Raw genomic sequence first — 23,159 nt, 5'->3', positions numbered from 1 at the left:
TGGTGGATGGGAATTTGTAGAAGACAGTCACTAAGAAAACTGGGTAAATTCTTATGATGCTAGTATGTTAGTCTCTTTTGAAGGACAATAGTCCATATTTGCTTCCTCTCATTCTTGGAAAGTGTGAAAAATCCACAACATGAGATTTGGGCAGTGACAAAAACCCAAACCAATATGTGTACCCACCCAAAGCTCATGCTGAATTGTAATCCCCAGTGTTGGAAGAGGGGCGTGGTGGAAGGTGGATTGGATCATGGGGGCGAATTTCCTCCTTGCTATTATCATGATACAGTGAATTCTCATGAGATCTGGTTGTTTAAAAGTGAGTAGCACCTTTCCCTTCTCTCTTCCTCCTGCTCCTGCCATGTAGATGTGCCTGCTTCCCCTTCACCTTCCACCACGATTGTAAGTTTTCTGAGGCCTCCCCAGCCATGCTTCCTGTACAGCCAGTGGAAGCTTGAGCCAATTAAACCTCCTTTCTTTATAAATTATCCAGGCTCAGGTAGTTTTTTATAGCAACCTGAGAATGAACTAATACAATGACTAAGAACTTCCCTGATGTGCTTCTGAAATAGTCTATATGAGGTGTATCTCTGTGTTATTCCAAGACCAGATCTATAAGTAAATTTTTACTGCTTATTTTGAGACAGAGTCTCACTCTATTGTCAAGGCTGGAGTGCAGTGACACAATCATGGCTCACTGCAGCACAACCTCCCAGACTCAGGTGAATCTCGTGCTTCAGTTTTCCACGTAACTGGGACCACAGTTACTACACCCAGCTAATTTTTAATTTTTTTGTAGAGACAGGTCTCACTACGTTGCCCAAGCTGGTCTCAAACTCCTGGTCTCAAGTAATCCTCCCGCCTTGGCCTCCCAAAGTGCTTGGATTATAGGCATAAGCCACCATGGCAGGACTGTAGATTTTTAAAGTTGAAGGTGCACAATGACCTAGGATAGAGCTGGCACCATGGATGACAGGAAGGTTCTGATTTTTTTCCCTCAGTGTTTCAAACACAAGCAGAGTAGGCACCTGTCCATCTGAGGTCATTTCAGGAGAACTAGGACTTGCTCCATTTTATCTGCCTTGTTCATTCTCAGTTCCCCACAGCTAAATGGATGAATGAGCTGCAGCTGTACACCCAAATCCACCCCTCATGCTGGGCCAAAATAACTTACCGTCCTAGTCTCCCAACTGATAGGGATTGTCATTAACAATCTTTCCTGATAGATTTGATTCCTGGTGAGCCAGGACAGTCCAACTGCCTTTGGTGCCATCAGGCAAACTCAAAGCCTGCATTGTGCTTCCTTCAGTGTCAGTGTTGGCATATTTCTCCCGTCCATCCTATACCCTATCTGATCCCTTTTTCTGGGACTTGAGCCCTTCCTTGAATCCTAGCCCATTTGGCTGTGGTCAGAACACCTTTCCTCTTCTCTTCTTCCCTCCTTTCCTGAGTTGCTAGAATTTTCCACCATATCACCATCCACTGGAAGGCATCTTGTTCTAAGAGCACTGACAACATCTCAGAGTCACCTAACTCAAGGCTGTCTGTCCCCTGCCCTCTGGGCTCTTTGACTCTCAAGCTCCTACTTGCCAAATGGGCTGCCCTGGCCTTTGATAATTGCCTAAGCCACCCCTGAGCTTGGACACTGTGCTGTGTTTTCCCCAATTGCTCTCACCACGTCACCATCTGGAACTTCAGTAGTTTACACAGTCTCCATCCCACCAGGCACTAACATCCTCCCTTCCCGTAAGACTGTACAGGGAGGGTCCAGTGTGTCTTAGGACAACTGAGAATCTCCCATTTGATCACCATCTCCCAAATAAAACAAAATACCTCCTTCACCAGTAAGAATTTTGCCAGCAACTCTACTATCACAGTTTTTAACCTTTAAAAAAGAGATTGCAAACTGGCAGGATCTGGCCTGCATAATTGTTTCATTTGGCCTACACAGTGTTTATATTTATTTAAAAAATTGGTTTTTGGCTGGGCTCCATGATTCATGCCTGTAATCTCAGCGCTTTGGGAGGCTGATGTGGGAGGATCACTTGAGGCCAGGAATTTGAGACCAGCCTGGGATATGTAGTAAGACCTCATCTCTACAAAAAAATTTAAAAACTAGCCGTATATGGTGGCACAAGCCTGTAGTCCCAGCTACTTGTGAAGCTGAGGCAGGAGGCTCACTTGAGTCTAGAGGTTTCAGGTTATAGTGAGCTATGATCGTTCCACTGCACTCCAACCCGGGTGACAGAGCAAGACTCAATCTCTAAAATAATAATAATAACAATAAAGGTTTTCAGCATTTACAAATCAATTATGGATTTCTCAATTTTTTTAAAGATCTAAAGTTCTGGCACTGCTGGGCCAACATACTCCCTGGCCACAACTGCCTGGAGCAGAGGAGAAGTGGTCCTTAGGAGGGTCATGAGCTCTCTAGTTCCATGGCCCTCCAGCTCCCCTATGGTCTGCCCTGCCAGAGGCATTTGGATTTGCTACCCTGGCTTTCAGTTCTTGCTATCCTTTAAACCATGGGTCCCCAACCCTAACCGATACTGGTCCGTGGCCTGTTAGGAACTGGGCCGCACAGTGGAAGATGAGCAGCAGGCGAGCAAATATTACCACCTGAGTTCCACCTCCTATCAGATCAGTGGCAGCATTGGATTCTAATAGGATCACAAACCCTATTGTAAACTCTGGGTGCGAGGGATCTAGGTTGTGTGCTCCTTATAAGAATCTAATACCTAATGATCTCTGGTGGAACAGTTTCATCCTGAAACCACCCCCGCCAGCCCCACTTCCCAGTCCATGGAAAAAATTGGCTTCCAGAAAACCAGTCCCTGATGCCAAAAAAGTTGGGGACTGCTACTTTAAACAGTGCAATTTTCTTCCTCTTTCTCCCTCAGCCCACCCAAATAGACACATGTCACCAGTGTCAGCTGTTTTGCTTTGTTGTAAGTGTAGATTTCTGGTAGGTGTAGATAGTGTTGTGGACCATAGAGCTGGAGGAAGCCTGGAAGACAACAGAAAGAGGAAAAGGTAACTGATGAGTTGAGGGTAGGACGATCACACCCCTGTTCTGAGGCATCCGTATAAAGGTGTTGTTGTTTTAATCTTCCTTATGGCATATGCCACAAGCTAAATACTGCAACTCGTTGTGTAAATCATTAGTTAAGATGATAATGCATCAGACAGGCACAAACAACAGTCTTGAAAAATGATAGAAAAGTGCTTCTTAACTGTAGTTTTATCTTCCCACAGCCAGAATTCCTTTAGATATAATACTTTTCAAGACCTAGTTCTGTTGACTCATCTTGCTTGAACAATAATTAGTGGTAATCCCTAGGTTAGAATTTAGAGATCATCTGGATAAGTGGTTCTCAACCCTGGCTACCTGTTAATACCAATCCTGGAAACTTAAAAAAAAATCTGGATGCCTCGGCTGTACCTCAAAAGAGTTAAATCAGGATCTAACTGGGTCCCAGGCACCAGCATAAAAAAAAATGCTTCCTGGATGATTCCAATACCCAGCCAAGAATGAGACTCACTGATCCAGATCTTGCCTGAAAATATCTGATTTTACTGAGGGTCAATGATTTACCCAAGACTACAAGGCTCAAGAGCTAAGACAAGAATTCCAATTTCCTGACTCCCCATCCAGGGCTTTCTACTTTACAATACTGCCAAAAAATGTGCCAGATCCTCTCTAATACTCCACAAACCCTACAAGATAGCAATGAACCACTTTTTTTTTTTTTTTTTTTAATAGCATCGACTAAGCACTGGCCCAAGGCCAGAGGAAGAGAAAGGTAGAAGTGGTGTTCGATGGGGAAGCTTCTGCAGAGTGTTGTCAGAAGGAAGGGCAGATTCCATATGAGTGACTAATTAAGTAATATGATTCTCCGGTTTTTTTCATATGATGACTTTTAGTACTTTGAGACCTGAAACAATCTAAAAGCAACTTGGCAATCATCATTCATTTTTAGTGGAGAAATTAACAAGTTGACAAGGAAACACTTATTAACAGTCTTTCCTGTCTAGAATGGCAGAATATAACAAGATTATTTTAATAAGAAGTTTATTCACTTCTTTTTATGAAAAAACTTTATTCTAATCTAATTTGAGACTACAAAAAGTTGCAAAAGTAGCACAGAATTCCCGTATACCTCTCACACAGCTTCCCTTGATGTTAACATGCTACATAACCATAACATAATTATTAAAACCAAGATAATTTCATTGGCACGATACTATTAACTAACCTATAGACTTTATTTAGATTTCACCAGTTTTATTTATTTATTTATTTATAGAAAAGTCACTATGTTGCCCAGGCTGGTCTCAAACTCCTGGCCTCAAGCCATCCTCCTACGTCAGCCTTTTGAGTAGCTGGGACTACGGGGATAGCCACCATGCTTGACTTAGATTTCACCAGTTTTTACACTAATGTCTTTTTTTTTCTATCCCAGGATCCAGTCCAGGATACCACATTGCTTTTAATTGTTAGTGCTTTTAATTGTTAGTTTAATTCATTGTCTCTAATCAGTGACAGTTCCTCAGCCTTTCTCTGTCTTTCATGACCTTGACACTCTGGAGACGTGCTGTTTAATTTGTAGAATGCTCCTCAATCCAGGTTTGTCTGATATTTTCTCATGATTAGAATGAGGTCATGCATCTTTGGTAAGAATATCATAGGAATGATGTTGTATGCTTCTCAGTGCATCCTATCATGGAGCTCACAGTATAGGTCTGCCCTATTACTGGTGATATTAACCGTGGTCCCACCATTAAAGTAAAATCTCTTTATCGCTAATTGTCCAACTGAATAATTTGGTCAGAAAACTTAACCCAGAAGGAACTCATATGCAGATTCTTATGCTTTGGTGAAAAAATGACTGGGTGGTATGATTTCATGGGGGCTGATGCTCTAATTCTCTCATCTCCTCCCTCAATGAAATTCTTTATCTTGCAAGGACTACTGCCTAAAATACTACCATCAGACCTTCACCCACTAAACCAAGGCTTCAATTCCTATGAAAATATAGATGTTTGAGGGAAGAGATTCCCGTGAACTGTGTTTAGCTGCTTCTGGGAGCACCTTTGCTCCCAGGGAGGGAGGAGTAAAAGGAAAGAGCAGTAAAGCATTTTCTGCTGCCATTTGGATATGGAGGGAATGAGGTTCCTAGAAAGATCCTGAACAGATTTGCTACATAAGCGCCAAAGTGATCTCTTTGAAGTACGTGTCTGATCTCCGATTATTTTGCTCAAACCTTTTAACTGGCTTCAGACTCAAGCCTCACCTTACCTTTGCCACCCCCAAGCCAGTGATCCAGAACTTCTTTCCATTCCTCAACTGTGATTTATCTTCAAATAGTGACACATGCCATTCCTAATCCTTAAAATTCCCCAGTCCACTTCCCTGGATTGACTTTTACCAACACAGGAGGTCTTAACTTAGTGATCACTAGACCTAGAAGGCCTTCCAAGAACTCACAAATTTAGGCACGTTGCCCTTCATAGCCTTCTGTGATTCCTCTTCTCTAAACTTAAGGGTGTCTCCTTATAGAGCAAGGGTTGGCAAAGAATAGCCCATGGGCCAAATCTGGCCCACTTCTTGTGTTTTTAAATAAAGTATTATTGCTATGTCTAATTCTTTATGTACTATCCATGGCTGCTTTCATACTAATTCTTTATGCATTACCTATGGCTGCTTTCCTATTATAAAGGCAAAGCTGAGAAGTTGTGATAAAGACTGTATGACCTGCAAAGCCTAAAATATTTACTATCTTCCCCTTTACTGAAAATGTTTGCCAACCCTGTTCTAGACTGTAAGTACCATATAAGCAAAAATAGCATTAATCTTGTCTGCTATTGAATTATTAGCTGTCATAACCCCAGGATTTAGCCCAAAGTAGATCTTCAATAAATATTTGTTGAATAAAGACAAATCTCACAATATTATCCAGCACAGTGTTGTCTATATGTTACAGTCAAGTAGAATGTCTAATGTAACACAATTAAATTTAAAAAAAATCCATAATATTTTGTATTTGTTTCTGAGAATTGACCAATGGAAGGATGTCCATATGTTATTCTTAGCCTTTATACAGTATTTCTCATCCTGAAATTTAAAAAGAATGATTTCCAGTTCAATTAAACCCAGAAACCTCATTAGCAAGATGATAAAGAATTCATGTGACCTGTCCGCAGGTCAGACCAACATTGACCAGTTTTAGTAGAATTATTGGTTTTTGCATAGACTCAGTAGCACATCCTGGTCCAGGTCAAATTTAAAAAATAATGTGGGAGTGCAGTGGCTCACACTTGCAGTCCCAGCTACCAGGGAGGCTGAAGTGGGAGGGCCACTTGAGTCCAGGAGTTCAAGACGAGCCTTGATGACCTAGGGAGATCCTTGTCTCTTAAAATAAATAATAATAATTTGGGATTCCCAGAGAGTTGCTCAGTGAAAATGCCAAACCTAACCAGATTAACCACTATTCCATAAGGACAAGAAGAAATTAAGATTTTTCATGCAAGTGAGTGACTAAAATTAAATTAACAAAATTAAGAGATAAACAGGAAGAAGCATGTTTGTGCTGCTTACTCTGAGGACTTGGACATCTCCTTTGTATTCACTCTAGGAGGCCCAGCTTACACCTGCCTCTAGCAGGGCTTATGGATTTTATTACCTCTCCAAATATGAAAAAATATAGACTTAGTTTGCAGACTCTTGACTTCCTCTGGGAGAGGGCTCAACATCAAAGCAACTATTTCTACAAACATTTAAAGCATCTTTTCTCTTCCTGCCTTTCTTACCAGACTGCTTTGCTTTTGGAAACACTAAACACACCCAGTTTTCCAGGCTCCGATGGCTCAACAATACTACTTTTCCTTAGCAAGGAGCACATTACTGCCATGATTTATGGCTGGTGAGTAATTAGGAGCCTGTTGCTATGGTCTGGGGTTGAGATCAAAAGAACCATGTGTCAAAGTGAAGGGAGGGGTGGCTGCAGCCCAGGCAGAAGGGTGGTGGTGTTTGTTTGTAATCCTAACCAGAGAGAAGCTGGGCCATCACTTAATTGGGAAAAGGCTCAGCATCTGAAGAAAGCTATGAAAGCGCAGCCTGTTCCAGAAAAAGAATCCGTGTGTTTTGCAAATCAACAATATTTAGTGATAGGTGAACCTCCAGGGGGCCTGGAGGCTGGACGGTTTGAATTAGCACTCAAAGGTTTGGAGAAAAAAAATGTGAAATATATGAATACTGAGTATAAAAAAATTGCCCAAATTGGTTTGCTTATGAGATTTCTGGTATTTCCTTCTCTGGTCAAGAGGAAATGCCAAGGGAAGGACTGCAATATTTCAGTACTTCTGTATCTGCAATCCAATTTCCCAACGAATATCGATTCTCTCTTTCTCTTTATCCCTCCTCCTTCCAGGCCACGGAGAAGGAGGACTTTGGCGGCAGAGATATGGAGCACATGAGTGGGTCCAAGCTTGGCTGGATGGAGGTTCACGGAGCTGGTTGGGGGTGGGGTAGGCAGGAGGTGAACCAGCTGGGCTCTGAGGGCTCTGGGGTTTCATCTGCTCTATATTTATGACTTTCTGTAAATCACACGTGGGACAATGGGAAAGGCCTTGGACAGAGTATAAGGAAACCAGTTTTCCAGTCCTGGCTTTGTTTCTAACGAGCTGTGTGGCCTTAGGCAAGTCAAGATTTCTGGGTCTCAGTTTCCTTATCTGTCAAATGAGATTGACTGACTTTGATATATTCTAAGCTCCCATTCAGCTCTCAAATGCTATGGTCAGATTCCCCTACTTCAGCCCTTGAAACTGCAATGGGCACTCCCTTTCTGAGTAGAGGTCCCGTTCCACATTCCTTTTGAGACAGGAACGCTGAACCTGGGTGCAACTGGAAGGCATTTTAAAATGGAATATTAAATTCTGAAAGAGAAGCGTTTGGATTCAAACACACACAGTGTACAGATTGTGTGGACTGAACCGAAAGGACCTTTTTGGTGTTCACAAAGTAAACATAAAGCAACTGCGACCTCATTCACCTAGTGAAACCACAGATATCCAGATGATGTGATTAGGAACAGGGCTGCACAAAGTTAAAGTCCTTTCTCAGTGTTTGGACAAACCGACAGTGCGGTGGAAGGGACGGCTTCAATTTGTGGGGGGATTTTCCAACTCTTACCCACTTTGCCAGATAGAGTTGCACATGACATTGGAAAAGCTAGGACCCTCTAGAAGTTGTGTGTATGTGTGTGTGTGTGTGTGTGTGTGTGCATGTGTGAGAGAGAGACAGAGAGACAGACAGAGGGATAGAGAGAGAGAGAAAGCAAGGATGAGCATCGTGTGGGCTCAGGCTGCTGGGGCCTTGGCTCTGCCCACATGACCAGTATACCATGCTGCCATCTAGTGTGGGCTCAGAAACTTCTTGGCGTGCTTAAGAGACATGGATGAGCATAAAGAAATGAAGGCATGAGTACGCAAAATCTCCCAGGAAGAGGCACCATTAGTGTTAAGTGATGAGACCCCCATGGCCTCCTTTCTCCCTCTGATCACCCCACTTCTAGTTAAACACACACTTGCTTCTCTACGTAGCCTTCTTAGCACCTATGAAAAAAATCCCAAATTCCACATGAAGGCTCTACCCATTGATATTCATGCATTCTCCTTTTGAAAAGTAAAAAGTTAACATCAAAGGTCATAAAAAAAGTAAATGAGTTGGCAGAAAACCAGGGGAAGAATATACAGATTATCCCTCACTGTGTTCCTCAACAGGAAAAGTGTCAACCTGGAGAAGTTTACTTTGCAAATTATACAAGGGGATTTTATTTTCAAGTCAGCGAAAGGTGGGTATCTCAGGATTGACGTGACGCCATGAAATTGTACCCCTGAATGTTTCTCTGGAGCACATGCCCTACAGTGGAAAGGTATTCTTGATAAGGCAGATAATGGGTGGAATTATGCTAATCAAGAAAACCTTAGAGGGTGAATAATTTAGTAACCCTTTTCTGAGAATAAGAGCCTATTTTAAAGTTCTAAATGACACCATAAATGTAGTCAGGCATAGATTTCCATACTGATATGAGATAATAAACACAGCCGGAGTCTGAAGCACCTTGAGGGACACCCCGCTGTGCTTATTATCCTGTACTTCCCTACTAATCACTGGAGCCTAAAACTTAATCCTCATGGCTTTGTTTACCTAGCACTTTGTCAAGTCCAATACATTTTGGTTCTTTTACCTTTCCCGGAAAGACAGCTGTAAGTATGGAACTTTGTCATTTTTCTCCTCCGCATGGACTTGAGATCTTTTGTTATAGTCTAAAATCCACATTTTAAAATTTGAATTGTTGCTCCAGAATTTTTAAAAATATGTTATTAGCATCACATCAATGCTGAATAAGTCTTACATTGCTATCTACAAACTTCACTGAAACACTAACAATGTTTATGTTTCTAGACATTCTCCCATTGCCACTTTGGCCGACTTCATAGGGAGTAAATAGTGACAAAGCTTTGAAGGAATAAATTTATTTTACTATAATACTGCTCTATTGTTTTTCATATTTGGGTTTTGCCAAAAATTCATTTCCTCAAAAGCTTCCAGTGATAAGAAAAGTTGGAAGTCCACTCTCCCATCTCTATTCTTTTATATCTGCAGTGATTTGTGTCAAAGACACGCTGATAGACCCTCTTAGAAGAACTCAGGCTGCAAGTCTTACTGGTGATCTCACTTACTTAAACCATCTGAGGAAACGGGAGGGCTGGGAGAGAGAAGTCACTGTACAACTCTGTCTGAACAGTGACCAAATGTTCAATCAGATGCATAAGGAATGGGCTAAATGCAAACCTCAACTCAACCCTTCTGGAAGAGCAGTAAAAGTTCTGGTGATACTCAACTATGTGAGTAGTGGGAAGGGAAAGGGGACAAGAAAAAGGCCATAGGATGGGACCATGTTTGTTCCGTGCCCACGTCACAATGCTCTTATTATTTCCCATGTGGGAGAGATGTATGCACTGACCACTGACGTTTAAATAGGTTATGGATCCCTAAGCCCACACACAGGATGTCTTTGACGCTTCATGTGGAGAAGGATGTCTTCTTCCTGCAGCATTGCAGCAGCTCTCTACAGGGCAGGTTTCAGGTGGTGGACTATGTAAAGTAAATAGGGACAAAGGTGACAAAAACATATCTAAGACTATGAATGAAAAGTTGGGAATAAAGAAGACTGAAAGGGTTTGGTGAAGTGCACAGACTTGGAAGTTACATGTGTGGGTTTGAACTCCAGATTGACCCCTTCTGAATTGTATAAGTTGTTTAACTATGCTCTGCCTCCATTTGATCGTCTTTAAATGAGTAGGTGTTTTTATGACAATAAAAACCACTATACTACTATTATAGAGACAATAATACCTACTCATGGGATTGTTGCAATGATTACACAAATTAACAGGTATAAAGTATATAGAATAATGTCTTGCATGTAGTAATTGGTCAAGACACGTTATGAGTTATTATGTCATTGTTAAAATTAATGGAAAAATTGGGTCTGGGTACTCTTAGAGTAACAAACAAAAAAGAGACAATGAGCTCAATTTTTAACATATTCATATCCATGGATCAGTAGATCACCTAAGTTGTATACCAATCAGTTTTGCTTTGGACCAAGCAGGAGAGTCAGAGGCCCAGGACTGGCTACATAATTTGCAGGCCCCCATGCACAATAAAAATGGGAATATCTTATTCAAAATTCATTAAGAATTTCAAGATGGTGACTGACAGCAGAACATTAAACCAAGCATGGAGCCCTTCTAAACATATGGTCCTGTGTCACTGCACAGGTTGCACACCCATGAGGCTTGCCCTGCAAAGGCCACATAAATCATGGCCTCTAGATGCACAGAGCTTACCCTCTAGCCCTCAACTGCTATGTGACCTTTTTCTTTTCACTTGATTCCTGTTGTTTTATCCTTTTGTGGTAGTGTGTTTGGTGTTTGAATTCATGGCTCAAAACACATGCTTCCTGGAAATCATGCAAGAGCATTCAGACCCTGTCTCTATTTCCCTACATTTCCTGCCCTCTTCAATTCACTGCAATCTGGCTCTTGCCCCCCACCTGCCAAATCCCCATCCTATTCCAACACCACTATCATCTGCTCTGAATTTTTGTGGGTGGAAACCAATGGCTTCTTAATTTTCTTCTTACAGTATGTGTCCCATTTAAACTATATAATCATTTACAGCTTGACAATGGATGACATTATCCTAAAATTCTCCTCTCTAACTTCAGTATATGTTACTTCAAAGTTTCCTATGTTTCTCTTCTCTTTTTCTGTTTTTTCTTTTTGTTGTTGTTGTTGTTTTTTTCCACTTCCTCAACAGCTCATAGTCCTCAGGGATTTATTTGTAATTTTCAGTCCTTGTTCTCATTCTTTCTCTACACATGCTCCTTGAGGATCTTACTTGCTCTGATGACTTCAACTACCACTGAACAAGTCAATTCTCAAATAAATATATTCACCCTTTTCTCTGCTGGTTATAGACCCATATTTCCAATTCACTCTAGACAGCTGTAACTGGACATCCTTAAGGGCAACTCACTCAAAACACCTCAAACCAATTAATCTTTTCCTCATTCCTCTTTCTTCTATTGCCCATTTTTATTATACTATGACTTAGTAACCCCAGATAGAAACTATGGTCATCCTCAGCTTCACTGTCTGCCTTACCACCCAGCACCCAGTGCTTCCCCAGTTGCAGTTAATCCTATTACCTAAATATCTCTTGAATCTTTTCCCTTCTTTCCTTACTAGCTTGGTGGCCACCACAAATCTAGTCTATCAATCTTCATCTGTACTAGTCTGTCTTCTCATTGGACTCATTCTCTAGGTTTTCTACATTCTAGTTATATTCTTTACTTATCCTAAAAATGTTTTCTAGAATGTAAAGTTGTTCAAGGTAAATCCCTGCTTAAGGACCTCTACTGTCTGGTGGACAAAATTAAAACTTCTTTGGAGAAGCACAAAGACTTTTATTTTTCTGATTCATTCCATTTTACTTGAGGTTGGTCCTAGCTTTTAGTCTTCCTAATCACATACCTCAGCTCAAGCCATCTGCTGACCTTCCACCTTGTGCTGTCATCTCCTAGGTCTCCATGCCCTTGCACATACTGTTCCTTATGTTCAGAAATGCTTTTCACAGCATTCTCCAGTGAGTACATTCCTAATTATCTTTCAAGGTGCAGCTTATCTGAGACACCTTCCAAGAAGTCTTTTCTGCTTTCTATACACCCATAGCACTTTGCGTGCACTTCCATTGATTGCAATTAGGTGTTCGCTTTCTCTGCAATTAGTGTTGAACTCTTGGAAATCAGCATTATGCTATATTCTTCTTCATATCCTCAGCACCTGGCACAGTCCCTGGCTCAGAGTAGAAGTGGAAACAATGTATCATGAATGACCATCCTCTGCATAAAGTCAGAGGTTCACTAAAACCTCCGACTCATAAACATTGGGAGGGTTTTGTGTGTGTGTGTGAGTGTGTGTGTGGGGGTGTGTGTGTGTAGTTATAAATGGTAGAACTTGGACCAAGGAGAAAGAAAAATCTAATAACTTTCTAATAAACAAATATCCAATGCTGCCTCTGGATGCTCACATAAACATGAGTTACCTCACTCTCCACTTTGACTCCGTAGAGGAGAGATTGGCATTGGGATTGAATATCTTCTCGAATTTCTTATCTCTCAAACTTATACAGTAACTGCTTTGTTGGATAAGATACAGCAAAAATATCTCACAAGTAATAGACTCTGTGATATTTCTACAACATCAGCAGTCCCTATTCTTTTTTTTAATCTCTACTTACCCCTTTTTCCCCACTCAGATGTTTGTAATGAGTTTTGTTATGTCTACTGTGGAGTGACTATTACGCTTCTACTTTTAAGAACTTTTGTGGTTGGGCATGGTGGCTCATGCCTGTAATCTCAGCACTTTGGAAGGCCAAGGCAGGCAGATCATTCGAGCTCAGGAGTTCAAGACTAGCCTGGCCAACATGGTGAAACCCCATCTCTACTAAAAATACAAAAATTAGCTGAGTGTGGTGGCACACACCTGTAGTCCCAGCTACTTAGGAGGCTGAGGCAGGAGAATTGCTTGAGCCCAGGAGGTGGAGAGGTTGCAGTGAGCCGAGATCATGCCACTATTCTTCAGCCTGGGCAACAGAGCTAGACTCTGTCTCAAAAAAATAAAAAGAACTTTTGTTTTTGTGAGAGAATGCCCAAAATATCAGATATCAAATATATCTTTTCTTTGATTATTAAACCCTGGAGTCAGTCTGGTCACATCATCTGTTGAGCTCCTTGGGTCACAGTGGCCAAAGTTACAGAATCAATCCTCCTATACATCAGTGCTGCTCCCAAAGATAATTACTACCTCCCGCCATCAACAAGCATGCCTTTCTGTCACTAGGTGAGAAAAAGTAGGTACCTGTGAAGAACATCTCCATGATTGAAATACAACTCCAGCTGTAGAGTCAGTGGTATTTGTATGTGTCTATCTATTTTCATGAATATTTGTAAAACTTCAAGTGTGTCTACAGCTCCAAAGCTAATTTCATAAGTACCAAATTCAAACACGCTGGAGAAAAAGCAAGTTGTTTCTTTTCAAGTGGTCTCCCCTTATCTGTGATTTTGCTTTCCACAGTTTCAATTACCCACAGTCGAACACGATCTGAATATATTAAATAGAAAATTCCAGAAATAAGCAATTCATAGGTTTTAAATTGTGAAATCCCGAGCTGTCCCATTCCATTCTGCCTGGGATGTGAATCATCCCTTTGTTTAGCAGATCCATGCTGTGTATGCTATCTGCTCATTAGCCACTTAGTAGCTGTCTCAGTTACCAGATCGAAAAAACATAGTATATATAAGATTTGGTACTATCTTTAGTTTCAGGCATTTACTAGGGGGTCTTGGAACCCATCCCCTGCAGATAAGGGGGGACTACTATGTGTATCTTTGGCATCAAGACAGTCAGACTAACAACAGTGATGAATGATGCAATGGTAGATTATGTTTCCAACTACATTTGCATTCTTCTGCAATGTTTTAAGTCAATCTTGGTTATCTCCTTTTATCAAATTGAAAGCTGCTATGAGTCATGCTTTATGACCAGATTACATCTGATAAACTAGAGGTTACCAAATGTCCTAGTAAAGACCAAAAGTTTTAAAGTTTCCTCATTTGTCAACTGAGAACAAGACTTTTTCATAGACTTGTGTACAATGATTATTCTGTAAAGCTCTGTAAAAGAAGTCTACCAAATTTTTGAGGCAACACATTCAAACGTGTGTTAAGACTGTGTTTGCTTAGAACTGGAAATGTTTTTGGATAGGCCAAGTTTGGGGACCAGTAAGATAACTCATGGAGAATTGTTCACGACAGAAAGCAAAAGTAATTTACAGATCATTGTGAATACTGTGGACTCTAGGCTGTTCTGTATTGTAATGTAACAAACAAAGGACCTAGTCTCTGACCCTGAACAATTTTCCATCTATCATCACAAATGCCCTAGGAACTAATGCAGCACAGATTAAGGATGCATTAAACTAGCAGTCATTGTCATTAAAATCCTTCATCAGGACCAACTTTCCAAGAGGGTTTTAAAGGTTTAAAAGAGAGGAACATTGCTTGATATTAAATTGACAAATGAGTCTCAGCTGAAAAAAAAGGATTGTATGAACAAATAAAGGATGACTCTATAATGAACATGAAGACAAGGAGAACTAGCATAAAAATGCTAGAAAGGGTTGAAAACATCGGTGAGGTCAAATATTGTGGTTAGATGAGAAACCAAAAGTCTAAGTAAAAATAAGAGGAGCAGCATATATTCCAATGGAAAGATAGTGAACATAGATTTAAAAGTGTAGAACAGGGCCAGCCAACATTTTCTGCAAAGAACCAGATGGTAAATATTTTTGGCTTTGCGGCCAGTCTCTGTCGCAACTACTTAACTCTGCTGTTGTTATGGGAATGCAGCCATAGACAATCCATAAAGAATGAGCATGGCTGTGTTCCAATAAAACTTTATTGAGTAAAACAGGAAGTGGATCAGTTTGGCCAATGGGCCAAGGTGTAGAAGAATGGGGGTAAATAATAAAGCTAAATTAATTCACCACTGCTCTGGCACCATTGGCCATGCCATCGTGGGCTAGGGAATGCTTAATTCTGTATTTTTGACCACCATAGAAATTAATTTGACTTCTTAAACATGATAGTAATAGAAATCTAGTGGTATGCATTGAACATAAAGAAATTGCTTTAATTAACGCTGGAAGTGTCATTATGAGGACTTCAGGAATCTCTTTATTTGATACCTGGACTCTGAGAGGTAAGGGGGCTTAATCATGGAAGCTATCTATAATTAGAGGCAGAGCTGTATTAGAACTCAGGTCAATGGATTCCTAAATTAGAGCTGTTTTGCCCTATTTGATGCTACTTTATTTATGTTGTTACTTTTCAAAACCATGAAAGTAGTTTTCCATAAGTACAAACAGATGAACAATCTGTAAGATCTGGGACACGATCTCAATTTTTTTTCTGTATTGTGGATGAGAAGTAAGATACTTAATAGATTCCGTATTGCTTAATATCAGGCACAAGGACCAAGCAATCTCCCTTCCATTTAAATATTATACTATCTTTGTGGAAAGTGCATTGCACCTGGCCTGGGAGTTTTCTACTTCTGAAGATAGACATGCATCAATTCACCTACCATCCCTCACTCCCTTTTCATTAGTGACTACATTTATGAGGTGATTGGTTGGGGCTGGGGATGTAGAACATTACAGTGAAAGATAACTCTCCCAGTTGGCTTCAACCTCTTTATCACCAGCCTTGCTTGCTAGCCACAAGCATGAAAAGGTAGAACAGCATGTGTATTTCAAAGATGAAAATCATTCTGCTCACAAGTGGCCAACACTGCAGGGACTGCTTTCACTAAATATCATTTTGACAAACTCTAATGCTGCAAGTTTAGCTGATGAAATTTAAAGCACTTGAGTCAAATTGGATTACCACCCTTGGATTAAGATAAATCATTTCCTAAATTTTTGGTCTGTTTGCTTTGGCTGGGCTTGAATCCTGCAAACTCTGCTTTTGATAACCACACTAAAGCGGCAGGGAGTGAGCTAAGAGGCGGATATGTGAGAAAGATTGAAATAGAAAATACATAATCAACAAATGACTCTTCAGCTCTTTTTTATTTCTTCCGGATACTTCAGAACTTGGAATATTTCCTTAATTGCATTCATTACCCTTGACCCAGGAACTCCATCCCAAAGAAAATAGAATTGGAGATTATCCATGGATTTATGAGGAAGGGAAGATGTTACCAGTAATTCTTCTGTCTGTCCTTTATAAATTCAGGAAGGTTTTCTATGAGGTGGATAAGATCATAAAGTATACATGCTTGTACCTTGGCCAAACGTTAGTGTGCTCTGTTCCCATTCAACTCCCTTGATTAGTGGAGAAGTTCCAGCCTGGCACTGCATGGGCAATTGCAAGGCTATTCAAGATTTGACTTCAGAGCCTCTGTGACTCACCTTTAGAATTTGTGGTGTTGCAGGGCACTCAAGTATTTGCAAATTAACTAGCAAATATAGCCTAACTTCTCTGGTCACTTTCAAATTCTGCAGTTGTCATCACTGAAGCTGTAGACTTATACAGGCTTCCTGGTAGTTAAGTGAGTGACACCAATGGTCTTGTTTGAAGAGTGACCTAAAATTGTGCAATAGGCAAATTGCCTATTTTACTGGTGCTTTTCCTTTAGTGGTACATTTTACCATCTCTCATCTTAAACACCACTTAAACACATCTTCCAAGAGACCTATAATCTACTCTGCCATAACTGCTGGGGAAATGCATTAGGATCTTTTCTCTTGTTCTTTCCTACGCGAACTTTCTCCATTGCCCACAATTCGTTCATGTTAAGTTATTATTAATAACAATTAAAAGCCTTTTAGTCCCTCCTGGGGGGAGCTGCACTTAGAAAATTCTTTTTCTTTGAAGAAATAAATCTCTGTTCATACATTCTGGAGTTGACTTGTAAAAGAAATAATTTGGGGTGTGGAGGAAAATTTCACTGTCTCTCTAATCAGTTTACTTTAATATTCTCTATTCAGTATTTTATTGGCTCTTGGAACATGCAGATAATCTCAAAGTTGCTGAGGTCAATAAACCATTTGGAGAGCATATTGCCATATTGGCTTTCATGGGATTCTTGCTTAAATTAGGAAAAATAACATGTTCTTAAACTTCAGGAATATAGGCAAGCCTATCCTCGGAAAGTTGATTAGAGCTGGTTCCAAAAGGAATTTAAAGCTATTATAGATAACAGCCTCATCTGAGGGTTTTCAACTCCCCTCATGGTCTCAACTAGAAAATGTGGGCACAGAATCCTGGATAGTCAGGAGCAAGGATTTTTTTTCTAGGAAGTAGAAATTTTGAGTTTTGTTTTTTTTTTTTCTTAGGAAAAAGAACACTCCCCAAACCAACAACCATAGGCTAAAGAATTTAATAAGATGGAGACTTTATTTAGAAACAACATGCCTCTCCTGTGAACAGAGAGCTCACTTGGAAAGAAGCTATGAATGGACCTGCACAATTATTTTCTGGCAAAAACCCAATCACAGTTGGAGACCTCAGCAGCTGAACACGGAGTGACAGCTGAAAACTCAAACATGTTACAAAGATCAGAGACATTGCTGAATGCTCCATTTTGAAGTTTGATCCAAAGAACCAATTTATGTCATGTTGGTTTTATTGAAGAGAAGAGCTTTATTCCAAAGGCTCTTTTAAGCCCACATCTCCTCTTTGGCTCTTTCAGCCCTTCACACCCACAGGATTTCCAATATCCCTGGAAGGTATTTGCCCTTCACAAATGAGTCTAACAGTGCTTAAGAAAGCATTAGGTGCTTCTTCAAGCCTGCTTCCTCCCCCTTATCCCAGAACTGTGGTTTCAGGAGCAGGCAGATCCCTCACATTCATCTAATAAGAGAATACATTCTGCCTGAGGGCTCCTTGTCAATGCTGGGTTCTTTTGAAATATCTGTGGCTTGTCCTACATGAAAGAGGACAGGGATAAGATAGATAACAATTTTACTACCATCTAAATGTTAAAAAAAACACTAGATACATGGAATAATGAGATAATAAAATGAGGGGAAGTTTTGGGTAAGGGTCTTGCCTCTGGAGGCTGACTGCTGGGGTTTGAGTAGTACCTGCTGTGTGATCGTGGACAGTTCATGTCTTGAAGCCCCTGTTCCTCAACCATTTAAGTATAATAATCCCTAGTTCATAGTGCTATAGTAAGTATTAAATAAGTTTAAAATGCCCTGTATGTGTAAGCACTCAATATGTATGAGATAATAATATTAAATGTAAACTGGCATGGTTCAAAGTATAAATAAAAAGATAGGCTGTTGGAAGCACTCAAAGAATACAGAACTGGGGTGATGTGGCTAAGGATAGATTAAGTTAAAATATAGAATTTGCATCTTTTCCATAGCCCTGTCCAGAAGGAATGTGTAAATTTGTTGCCATCCCTAAGGAACTAACAGCTTTCTGTTCCCATTTTGCATTCTATGGGTAATTATTTTACATATGTATACTTTTGGAACCTTTCAAAACCACTCATGAATATTTGGGTGTAAACAGCCCTTCACCCTATTCTGCTGTTCCCCACTTCCTCACAGTGGGTGGTTACATTCCCCACTGCATGTGGACCGCTGGCCAAAGTTCCACTTCTGTGACTGGCCTCCATCCCACCCAATTCAATCCAATTCTTCGAATCACATCTTAGGGAAACACTTTACTTTTGGGTGTTTTATTAAATTCAGATGCATTATGTTCACTGGGTTTACTATTCTAATTCTAGGATTCAGTTTAAAAGATCAAACTGGTATACCGTGCCACATTCGCACATTTTCAAAATAACCCAGAAAATTTAGTGGAAACCCCTAATTAACATGACTGCATCGCAGTTTATAGTCTTGAACAATCAACACCTTTCTTCTCTTGCGGTAACTTTCCCTTTGCAATTTCATGCCTCACAATTTGTAGCTTACACTTCCTGGAATTTAAGTTCATTTTGAAGACACGTTTGATGACTATTTCTTTCCTTTGCTATGACCCTGGACCTGAAAAGCGTAACTATTTCTATCTCTATAGAGAACACAAGTTATGCTCCCACTCAACAATCCCACTGGATCACATGAAGGCTCCATCCTAACTAATGGACCTCTTGGGGAAGAATTTTATTTGATAACTTGGTTAAAGAGCCTGAAATGTTTCATTATCAATTGCTTCATTGTTGTTGGTATAGATTAATCACCAGTACTTTCATTCATTTATTTATCTTCTTGAAACTCTGATTTTCCAATAGGTACAACTCACTTTTTCTGCTTTAATTTTCACTAGTTCTCCCAACCACTAGTTATAAAGAATCATCTAGTTATGGAGAAATCACTAACCCTTTGGGAATCCTGTCCCATAGCTGAAATCTACATTCCTCCAATTGTCTGGCAAGTTTTAAAGTTGTTATTTCTTTGTTTGTTTCAACAGATTTGTCCCTAATCATGTGGAAAGGGCTGCTAAAATACAGAATGTACTTACTCCAAGTGAGATTCCTAGTTCACAGATATAGTAGTAAACCTAATTTGCAAATAAGCCACAGTCATACACATAATATTTCACACACATATTAATATTGTTAATATTAATATTAAGCAGTTATTTGCAAAACAAATTGGTATAATTTCTTTATACGATTGTTTTACAGGATTTTATCAGCTGTTGCAAGAAAAGAACTGAGCTACAAAAGGGATTGGAGTTGTATCTCATTACTCTTCCTTAGGGAGGGTATTGAATTTGGTTAAAAATCAGTCCACTCCTTTAGAAAGTATGTTGCAGAGAGACAAATGCAAAATGCCAGATGGTGGAGTTCAAACAGAGACCCCATGTGAGTCAATGAAAAGTCCACTCTGACTTACTATTCTTGTCCTATTAAATGTTATTTACTTTTATTTTTTCTCCCACTTAACTGAGTTTTACTGTCTTATGAAATATATAAAACTTCATAATGCACTTTAACCCTAATCTTATTTAAAAGGTTATTTTATATAGATCTACTCTAAATTCTCTCAGTCTCTATAATAACAAAATGTTCTTGGTTGACTTATTTCCATGGAACCACCAGTCCTAGGACATAATGAAGATAAATAATGGGTCACTTGTCATTTAAATTAATTCTACTTTTTATTTATATAATCTTGTATAAGAAACTGATTATACTTTAAAAAGGTTCCTAGCTTGTGTCTATTCCTTCCAAGACCATAGAGAAGCTCAAGTGATTGTGTTAAGCTAAATAATACTTCATTATCCTGCCATTATAGAAATGACAAGGCAGAGACAGAAACATGTCAATTATCTGGCTTTCTCAGTAACTGAGCTATTCCTTATAAGTAGTTTTGTCAAGAAATGAAGTGTATCCTATTATGAGTTAAAAATATTAATATTAGTCATTTGGCATAGAAATTGGCTAAAAAAAACATTCACTGTGTTCCTCCAGGCCAGTCTGGCAGGAGACTGCCATTTATTAAAAAAAAAAAAAAAAAAAAAAAAAAAAAAAAATCCCATTGTCAGTCTAGTGAGAGCAAACCAGGTGGCTCAGGGTAGGAGGAAAGAGTTGCTCCAGGACTGACTCTGGCCATGGCTGCACATCCTCTGGTTTCATGTGCTCCCATTTGGGACACTTTTCTCACAGCCTTTTGTGTGCTTCACCCTTGAGTCCATGCAATCAATTCAGGTGACCAGAGTCTCCTGCCTCTGACCTAGAGCTTTCTTTGGCTTATGGCTTCCTTTCTCCCAGATTGGCGGTATAAATCACACTGAGTTAGTACCTTGACATCTTGGTCTAAGGATCTATTGTCACAAATTGTCCTGTGGAAATTCTGGGTCTAAAGGCACAGAAGTGAATCAATGAAATCCTGAAACATACACATGCACACATACATACATTTATTTTTCAGAAAATAAAAATTCCATGCTGAAACAATGTAGCTACCATTACTACTGAATTAGCATGCAGCATGTCTTCGCTGTGCTGGAATGTAAGGATGACCACAGAATTGTGGAGATGTGTTGGGCTGCTTAATTTTTTACTTTGCAGTCCAGGATGGCTGTAGTATCCTCTTTCTCATTTAGCCTATCAGCTATCAACAACCACCAGGAAAGTCATATCTCTAGCTGCTCAGTGCAGTTTCCTAAAATTTTGTTTGTTAAAATAGCACACACAAAATTGACTTTTTGGGGGTATACAAGCCTATAAATTGTAAGATGTGTGTAGAGTTGGGCAACCACTGCCACTGTCAGGACTCTGAGCAGTTCTGTCACTGCCAAAAATATCCCTTGTACCATCCTTTTGAAGTCACACCCTCCCCCTCCCCCTAAACTCTGGCACTCTTAGATCTGTTCTCGGTCACTACAATTTTGTCTTTTAGAGGATGTCATATCAATGGAATCACACGGTATGTAACTTTTTGAGACTGACTCCTGTCACTTAGCATGATGCCTTTGGAGATTTATACACATCGTTGTATATATAAAGAAGTCATTCCTTTTTACTACTGAGTAGTATTCCATTACAGGTATATACAACACTTTGCTTATCATTCTCCACTGAAGGACATCTGGGTTATTTCTAGTTTGGGTACTTATACATAGAGTTGCTATTTGTATAGGTTTTTATGTGAAGTTTTGCATCTCTGTAGAATAATACCCAGGAGTGTGCTTGCTGGGTCACATGGTAAATGTATGCATGCTTTAACTTTTTAAGGAATTGTTGTTTTCTAGAGCCTCTATGCCATTTTACATTTTGTTTTTTTTTTGTTTTGTTTTGTTTTGTTTTTTGAGACAGAGTCTCGCTCTGTTGCCCAGACTGGAGCACAGTGGCATGATCTCGGCTCACTGCAACATCCGCCTCCCGGGTTCAAGTGATTCTCACACCTCAGCCTCCCCAGTAGCTAGGACTACAGGCATGCACCACCATGCCCAGCTAATTTTTGTATTTTTAGTAGAGACAGGGTTTTACCATGTTGGCCAGGCTGGTCTTGAACTCCTAATCTCAAGTGATCCACCCACCTTGGCCTTCCAAAGTGCTGGGATTACAGGCGTGAGCCACCATGCCTGGCCCCCATTTTACATTTTCACCAGCAATATATGAGAGATCATCTTCAGCATCACTTGGTGTTGGGAGTACTTTAAAATTTTAGCCATTCTGATGGGTGTGATGGGATATTTCATTGTGGTTTGAATTTTCATTTCCCCCAATGACTAATGACGTTGAGCATCTTTTCAAGTGCTTATTTGCCAACCATGTATCTTCTTTGGTGAAGTGTCTCTTCAAATTATTTGCCCATTTAAAAAAATACGTGGCTTATTTATTTATTGTTGAGTTTTAAGTGTTCTTTATATATTCTGGATATAAGTCCTTTGTTGGATGTATGATTTGCAAATATTTTCTCTCAGTCTAAAGCGTCTCTTCTCGTTCTCTATACATTATCCTTTGCAGAGCAAATGGTTTTAATTTTGTGGAAGTCCAATTTCTCAATTTCCTCTTTTATAGATAGTGATTTTGGTGTTGTAGCTAAGAACTTTTTGCTTAAGCCAATACCACAAAAATTTTCTTTTATGTTTTCTCCTAAAATGTTTATAATTTCATGTTTTACATTTAGATCTATGATCTATTTTGAGTTAATTTCTGTATAAGATGTAAAGGTTGTAGTTTGAGGTTCATTTTTTTTTTGCATATGGATATCCATTTGTTCCAACATCACCATGGCCTTTTTAAATTTGATTCTTTCATTTTGTTGAGATACAGAAAATCAATTGCCCAAATTTATTAGAACAGCTCATAGAAACAGAGGGGTTTTTTATACCCAGAGTGGTTTTTACTAAATGGTCTTTTCCCCCTCTTATTTTGGGTTGTGCTCTAGAGTAATACCTAGATAACTGAGGTTCAGCATACGTAAAGACACTCTAACTGCTTAAGCTGAAATACTATTTCTTTTCTTTCTTTCTCTCTTTTTTTTTTTT

Source organism: Pongo pygmaeus, chromosome 17 (assembly GCF_028885625.2).
Source record: "Pongo pygmaeus isolate AG05252 chromosome 17, NHGRI_mPonPyg2-v2.0_pri, whole genome shotgun sequence".
NCBI lineage: Eukaryota > Metazoa > Chordata > Mammalia > Primates > Hominidae > Pongo > Pongo pygmaeus.
The sequence above is the reverse complement of the archived record's forward strand: the minus strand, read 5'-3'. Positions refer to the sequence as shown.